An 8275-nucleotide genomic window follows, 5' to 3' on the forward strand; every position below is an offset into this window, starting at 1 on the left:
GTTTGGTGGTGGGGTATTTGGTGATTGGTGGTGGTTGGTAGTGTATTTGGTGGTCGGTGGTGGTTGGCGGTGGGGTATTTGGTGGTTGGGGTGGTGGATGCAAAATCAAGTCTCCAAGCACCTTTCCTGGTCTGAGCTGGGGAGCCAGCTGGGCCCCAGTGGCCAGCGTCAGGGTTAGGGGTGGAGGGTGGTCATAAGCTGTGGAGAAGTGATGAACAAGCTGAGCTTCTGGCAAAGCTGCCATGGGTTCTAGGCAGTGGCCTGGTCTGGGCAGGTGAGAGAGTAAAGCCAAAGGATTCCTAACAGCCTCTGGGCATCCACAAACACCTCCACAGCAGATGCTACTTTACTTACAGAAAAGTGTCAGAGGGGACTCTGGGAAGGTCCCTGGGTGGGATATGTTTTGGGCACTCCAGAAATGCATGCCTGGCAGGTGCTCGAGGTACTAGGGAGTTGCAGTGGCTGCAAGGGGGCAGGCGAAGCTCCCCAGCATAGCCACTGGGAGAGGGCTCACCTGGAATGTCCCTGCCCACTTCACAGAGCACCCTCCCCACCCTCCTGACGGTGACATTCCTGGCACAACAACCTTGACATGGGATTGTTTTGCAAATCATTTCTTCCTGGATTTGATTGTCTGGAAAGGAAAACTGGCTTCTGCTTCTTTGCAGTGGAGCTTTGGCAACCAAGGGCATGGGCCCTTGAGGGGGCGGGGGACAGAGAGAGAGAAAGGGAGGATTAGAGTCAGGCCTCCACACCAGACGCAGGTCTACCCCTTGGGGAAAGCACCTGATTTCACCTGCTGAACATTTCTAAGCCTTCTGCAAACTGGAATCATAGAGCAATCATGGTTCCCTCGTCTTTTCACCCCCTCCACCATCTGGGGTTCCCCTTCCTCTCTTGGGCACTTAGCTCTCCTTTTACCCCAAAAGTGCCCTAGACTTTGAACCTCTCCCTCTTCTCACTTCCTAATCAAACCTCCTCTCTGCTCAGAAGTGAGAAAGATCTTGAGAAAGAACCCTGGAGTAGGAGCTTGGAGACTTCAGGCCAAGTTCAGCTCTGCCCCCTAATACACAGTGAATTTGAGGTGGTTCCCTGTCTTCCGTGTGCCTCAATTTCCCTGTTTACTGAGTTAGGCAGATTGAGGTCAGGGATCAGGTGAGCTGGAAAATCCAGGCTGGGCTACAGGGGGTAGTAGCTGCAAAATTCCAGCTCATGGTTGTCGCATGGGAAAGTGAACCCCATTTCTGACTTTTCTGAAGAAGCTGCATTAGTCAGAAGAAGCTGCTGTAACGAGCAGCCCCAAAGTGCAAAGCTTTAATACTGCAAAGGTTTATATCCTGGTACTGTGGTCCAATGTGGGCCAGCTGTGGAAGGGCCCCACTCCTTTTATGTGATGGCTCTGTCCCCTCCTCAGGCCTGGGAGTCCTCCTCAGCACCCCCCTCCCCAGATCTTCTGTATCTGGTCAGCAGACAGGGAAGAGAGTGAGCAGGACCCGGGGGGTGGGCGGCAGGATTGGGGACCAGGCAGGAAGTGGTGCATATTACTTCCCCCCACAATCCGGTGACTGGACTATTGCCACGTGGTCCCAACTAACTGCAAGGGAGGCCATGTGCCGGGAAGAACAGGGCACAGGTTGGGTGACAGCTAGCCAGTTTCTGCTACAAGCTGGACACCTGGATTCTATGCAAAACCTTCTCATCTTTAAATGTTAGCAAATGATTCCAACTTGTAAAAGGAATTGTGCAGAATAAAGAAAATCTTCTTAGAAGCCAGAGAGCCGTGCACGGTGTCGGTCTGTGACCTGTGGGTGGGGCGGCCTCCTCTTAGCTGCCTGGGCCGTGATTCCACACTGGTGAGGCAGCGGCCTTCGCCTGGTTGTGCGCTCACACCCTCCTGCCACAAACGCCTGCTGCACTCCTACTCCACGCTGGGCCCCACTATCGGGAGGGAGGACGTGAGAACAAGGCAAAAAAAAAAAAAAAAAAAAAAAAGCAACAACATTCCTTCCCTGGAGGAGCTCACAGCTGTTTTTATCTCTGGGTAGAAAATAGCATTCGATTTTAAAGACTAAATGTTAGAGTTATTTGCCATAGTGCTACATTTTAGCAGAGGAGCATTCCTTAATGGAAAAGAATGATTCCCAGAGGGGGAGATGCTAGGCCCGAGGACTGCCAGGGAGAGCAGGGGCGCGGTCAGCGGCCCTGGCCGCGGAGTCCCCTCATCATTCTGCAGCTTGGGGCGGGATGGGGGGGGCAGGGGGCACTCAGGCAAGCGATTCGTCCTGCTGAACCTCAGCCTTCCCTTCTGCAAAATAGGGGTAATACCATCTATCTTACAAGGCTGTGAAGAAAGAGGAGGAGGAGGTAGAAATGCCGAGCATGGTATATGGAACACTCTGGGTACACGCTCTGTGGTCCCAGTGGCCACTGGGGTGACTCGGGTGACTACTCCGGGGCAGGTGTTGTGTCAGCAACACCTTAATTGCCAACTAGCATGTACAGCATGTGACCCCAGGGCAGGCCCCGGGCTGAGTGCTGGGGACATGTGTGGGGAGGTCTGGCCCTGCTGCCTTCCCATCTCTGTGGGTGTGAGCCAGGCCCTCACCTGACCTGTGATGGAGGTGAGCCAGCCCTCGCCCTCCAAGCAAGAGGCGGGGGGAGGAATGTTTCTGATCCCAGAGTCACTTGACTGTAACAAGCAGGTTGATCATTTTGGTTGACATCAGCAGGGCAGCATCAGGTCTAGCGTAGGGAGGACCACTGGGCTGGGGGTGGGGGTGGGGGGTGAGATGGTGGGGAGGAGGAAAAGCCTCCCGCTTAGGCCTCACGTCACAAAAATAATGCCGCCACTTGCTGCTGCAGCTCCAGGGCCAGAGCACGTCTGCTCAGCAAACATGATCGACAGTCCCCTCACCCCGTGGGAGGAGGTACGGCCATAAAGCCCATTTTACAGAGGAGCACATCGAGGTGCAGAATGGCGAGGCTAACTTGCTCCAGGCCACGCAGCTGCTAAGGAGTGGTCAGGAAGTTCAATCCCAGGTCCACACTCTTATCTCAGCCCTCACAACAGTGCCTGGGAGGGAGAAGTCTGTTGAGGGGCTCAGAGGACCTCCTCTCTGGGTTCCTGATCAGCTATTCAGGATGGAGGAAGAGAAGCAGGCCAGCTAGGGCTCTGAAGGCATCTGGCAGGAAGTGTACTCCTCTGTCTGAGGTCTGCAGTTCATCTGGGAAGCTGGGGTCACTCCCTCCCTCCCTTGCTCCCTCCCTCCTTCCATCTGTCCTTCCTTCCAGGTTGATTCCCAGCTCTGGCGTTACTATCCGGGTGATGCTGGCAGGTGGTCACTTCAGCCTTCGGGGCCTGTGATTTTACTGTGTACCAGGCGCTGCTCAAAGTCTACTAAGGGCTCAGTGAGCTTTAGACGGACTTGGCCTCCAGCCTCCTGGGCCAGCTAACCTCCTGGGAGGCTCTGGAGGCCTCCTAGAAGCTGCGATGCTGCAGAAGAGGGAGACAAGACCAGCTGCATGCAGTTCACTGAGGTGGGTAGGGTGGGGATTTCGTGCTGGCGGAGGGGTGGGGTGGGAGGGAGGGATTTCCCAGGCTTACTGTAAAACTCACAAAGCTTAACTCTAGAGCCCCTCACTTCCCGAGTGTCTTCCTGTGACCTGGGAGGGGCCCCAGCAAGACACAGGATCACATGCTACCCTAGAGTTGGCCACAGTAGGCTGTTTTGCTGCAGTTAGGCCTTCTCTGCCTCCTCCCTGTCACATTTCCTGTGACCTCGGATATTGCTGGAGCTGCTGTGGCACTCGGGGGAATCTAGCGAAGGGGAAGTTGTCACGGCATATGATGTCAATGAGGGTTGAAAACAAAACTCAAAACACCAAGGCAAACAGGATGTTGGCAACAAACTGGTTGGTGGGTGGCATCAGTTCAAATACTTTTTAAGTTTAGTAATCAAGGAAAACATGAAGAATCCTGAAGTCCTCTATGTTAAACCCTGGATCTTGATTGAAGTTTTTCTAAATTTGACAACAATTCTAAAACTTTTGATGCTACCAATAATGAGTTGTGAAGTTAAAAGAAACCTTTTGAAACTACTGACAAAGGGGGGAGGACGTGGATAAGACATATCCACCTCCCTTTTGATTAACTGTGCTAGAGAAAATGAAGATAAAGAAAATGACATTACTAAATCAATGTCAAGTGAAGAGGTTATCCTGAAAGTAGATGACCAAATGTAGGAATAAAAGTATTCTGGAAGCGTATCAGGTGGCCAATATAAATCTTACATTCTTTTTCTGGACATTTCTGTATAGTGTTTATCACCTTTTTAAATGTTATGGTTTTGTTTCTCATTCTAAATATTCACATGTTTATCTGGTTGTGCGTTCTTTTTTTTTTCTCAAAGAGAGTTTCTCAGCTTTCTAAGTTTTAGACCCACAAGACCTGGATGCAATTCTATGGAGAGGATGTGGCATGTGCAAAGGCCCAGTGGTAGTGGGGTAGAAACATGGCTATGTTTGAGGAATAGAAGCACAGAGAGGACAGAGGAGAGGGTGAGAGGGTATTGCCCATGAACCTGACGAGAACTCTCACTGGCTGTGTGGCCAAATAGGGGAAGGAATCTTGGGATCCTTATCCAGAAAGATCAAGGCCAAAGAAAGGACCTCCTAAGTCTTTCTTCAAACCTCCTACCCGTGTAGGAATCCTCTCCTTGCTGCCCGCTGATGCTGGCTCTGCATACCTCCTGGGAGGCAGAGCTTATCTCCTCCCCCAAATCCTATGCTATCAGAAGACAAAACTCTGACTATGGGAAGTTCTTCGGTCAAGCTGACCACTAACCATCTTCAGTTCTCCCTTGGGTCCTCATCTTCCCTCGGGCCCAGAAATAACTGGTTGCTACCTACTTCTGCCCGTCTCATTATAGCTCTGCAGACACTTGAGGGCAGGGTTCAGGTGCTGTTCTTAATCAGGATAACGTGGCTTCCTTCAAAGATTTCTCTTATAACTTGACTTCCAAAGTCTTCCTTATTCATTATCTCAGTGATTTCTTAACCACTCATACATAGATGATGGTGATGATGGATAGCCAACAAGAGTTGAGTGCTTAGCTGTGTATAGGCTCTGTGCTGGGTGTCGTCTATGCTTCATCATTAAAGCAATCCTACAAAATAGGTACAATTATGAAGCCCACCTCACATACAAGGAAACCAAGGTTCAAAGAGACTAAATAAGCAGCCGAGATTACAGAGCATACAGGTGGTATAATCGGACTCTGTGATTTTAGAGCTCATGCTTTGAACCACCACATTAAATGAGTGGAATTAGGAGGCTCCAGTCTGTGCAGATGAGAATTCTCCTTCAAGATTGTCACATTGGGGCACCTGGTGGCTCAGTCGGTGAAGCATCTGCCTTCAGCTCAGGTCATAATCTTGAGGTCCTGGGATCCAGCCCTGCATCGGGCTCCCTGCTCAGCTGGAGTCTGCTTCTTCCTCTCCCTCTGCCCCTTCACCGACTCGTGCCCTCTCTCTCTCTCTCTCTCTCTCTCTCTAACAAATAAATAAAATCTTAAGAAAAAAAGACTGTAATATAGACATCCTAAATTTCTAGTGTGACTGACCTGTCCAGTGGATTGTGGGTAGACTTATCTTATAATTGTATGAGCCAAGCCTTAAAATCAATCTCCCTCCTCCACCTTCCTCTCTCTATATATACACACCTACAAAGACGCACACATAGACACACACCCACATGCACACATACACACATATACCTTCTATTGGTCCTGTCTCCACACTTCCAGTCTGTATGTGTCTTAACAGGCACCTAAGATCATCAGGCCCTATCAGCATACTATTATCAATAAACTGGACCAATGTGATCCATGTGGGATGGCGAGATGATCATGCAGAGCTGGAGAACTGACCTGTTGAAGGAAGGTGGTGATAGTGAGCTACTGTCCCTGCCAGGAACATCAAACTGATGTAGGAAAAACATTGGGGTTCAGAGCTGACGGCTAAGAAAGGTTTCTTGAGCTGTTTTCGGGGCAAACAGGTGGTTTTATTAGAGCACAGGGACGGAACCCATGGGCAGAGAGAGCTGCACCGGTCATGAGGAGTGGCCCATTATGTACTCTCAAGTTGGGAGCAGGTAAGGGATAGAGTAAGTCTCTAAGGAATTTTGGAAGCCAGGTTTCCAGGACTTTAAGGGGCTTAGCTATCGTTAGGGAAATGTCATTTATTACTGTCTAAAAAACATGAGTCCTGAGACCCTTCAGATACATATCAGTGGGTCAAATGCTTGGGGGATGATTGCTAACGGGTATCTTGGGGAGTTTAGAGATAAAGGAAGCAAAGGATTAACTTTGAGGCAGCTGAGTCCCCAGGGGAAGGTTACTCTGCCTGTTTCAAGGACTTGTCAATGGTCTGTACAAAGTAAGGAAATTTAATTTTTTAGTTTTTTCTTTGGCCTTTGCTTCTCACATCAAAACTACTCTGGTGTGGGAGTATTATTCCGCTAACCGCGGGACATGGGGCAAGCATGAGACTCGCTTCCCTTCTCTGGGTCTCCATTTTCTCTGTTAGAATGAGAGAGCTGGGTTAGATGACCTTCCAAAACCTTGTGATTCCTTCTAATCCTGAACTGGTGTGAATGACCAGACCGCTCTGTCCTGCCGGCTGTGGGATCTTGACAGCCCGTCAACTTCTCTGAGGTTTTCTTCCATGAGAGATCCAGCCGGTAACCTACCTCTTAGTCTGCTGTGCAGCTAAAATGCAGCAGAGAGGAGGCGTAAGCACCGTGATTAAGGGCACTGGCGTGGGATCCCTGGGTGGCTCAGCGGTTTAGCACCTGCCTTCAGCCCGAGGCGTGATCCTGGAGTCCCGGGGTCAAGTCCCACATCAGGCTCCCTGCATGGAGCCTGCTTCTTCTTTATGTCTCTGCCCCTCTGTCTCATGAATAAATAAATAAAATCTTTAAAAAAAAAAATAAGGGCACTGGTGCTAGCAGGTGGCCGGACCACCACCTGGCTTTGGGGATACCTTGACCAATTCACTTCACCTCCCTCAGTCTGTGTCCTCATCTGCTAAATGAAGACCAATGTCCCTACCTTGAAGGGCTTCGCCAAACTAGATCCTGATTATTAAGTGCCTATCCCATCTTAGCTACCTGAGGAGTTTCTAGACCTCCTTTCTCCCTGAATTCATATGGTCACAATCTTTCAAAGCTTCGTGTCTTCACATATCAAGTGGGAATAAGGAACCCTACCCGGTACAGAGCTAGTAACCTCACCATATTGCTTTAATTTTCTGAAAGTTACCTACTAGACAAACAGGAATGAAAGGATTCTGTAGGGCAGCCAGTGAGTCTAGGGGAAGGACACACACTCCATTCTCTTAAGCACTGATCAGGGGGTCATGGTGGTAGGGGCAAAAGAACAGAGGGGAGCCCCCAAAAACTGATTATCTGGGGCCTCTGGCACCCTGTTGTTTCCTGGGGTCCCTTCTGGGAGGAGAGAATTTAAGTTTGTGGCAAAGGGAGACTCACTATAGAAAAGGCGCCGGGGCTGGTAGTGCCCTGCAGCCTGCCCCAGGCCCTCCTGGCTCAGGAAGGGGAGGGAGATCCACTCAGCAGACACCCGACCCCATGGACGCCCCTCCCAGCCTCAGCTAGGACCTGTCAGAGGCCAGGCTGCAGCTGGTGGCGATGAGCTCAGAGCAGGGTCTGCAGAACCTACCCAGGTGCAGCCTAGGGCCAAGTGGGACCAGCCTGGTTGTGTTCCCTCCTTCCCTGCCCTACCCCTCCTGATGGTCAGGGAGCTAAGCACTGCCCTCAGCCCATTATAACAACAACCATTTGCACCTGCTCTGCCCTGCATGCTGCCCCAAACAGGCACCGCCGTGACCCCATGGGATCCTCTAATGGCCTGCAAGGGAGGAGACTGGCAGATGGCCACCTTCATTTTATAGTCGGGGAGAACAAGGCCCAAAGCAGGGCCAGTTTATGTATTTGCCTCGTCCAGCAGACCAATAGCAACTTGAAGAGAAGGACTAGATCTCCATCACTGGGTCATTCATCCCAGGCAGATGAAACAGCAGATGCAAAGGTCCTGAGGCGAGAATGCACCTGATATGTTAGAGAACTATCTTGGCCAGTGAGCAGAGTAGTGCGAAGAGCCACAGATGAGTTGAAGAAGTGGGCCTTAGCCAGATCACATGAGGCCTTGCAGACCATGAAAACAAGTTCTGGCTTTTATTCTAGTTGCCGAGGAATTCA

The sequence above is a fragment of the Canis aureus genome, chromosome 26, assembly GCF_053574225.1.
Source record: "Canis aureus isolate CA01 chromosome 26, VMU_Caureus_v.1.0, whole genome shotgun sequence".
In the NCBI taxonomy this organism is placed as follows: domain Eukaryota; kingdom Metazoa; phylum Chordata; class Mammalia; order Carnivora; family Canidae; genus Canis; species Canis aureus.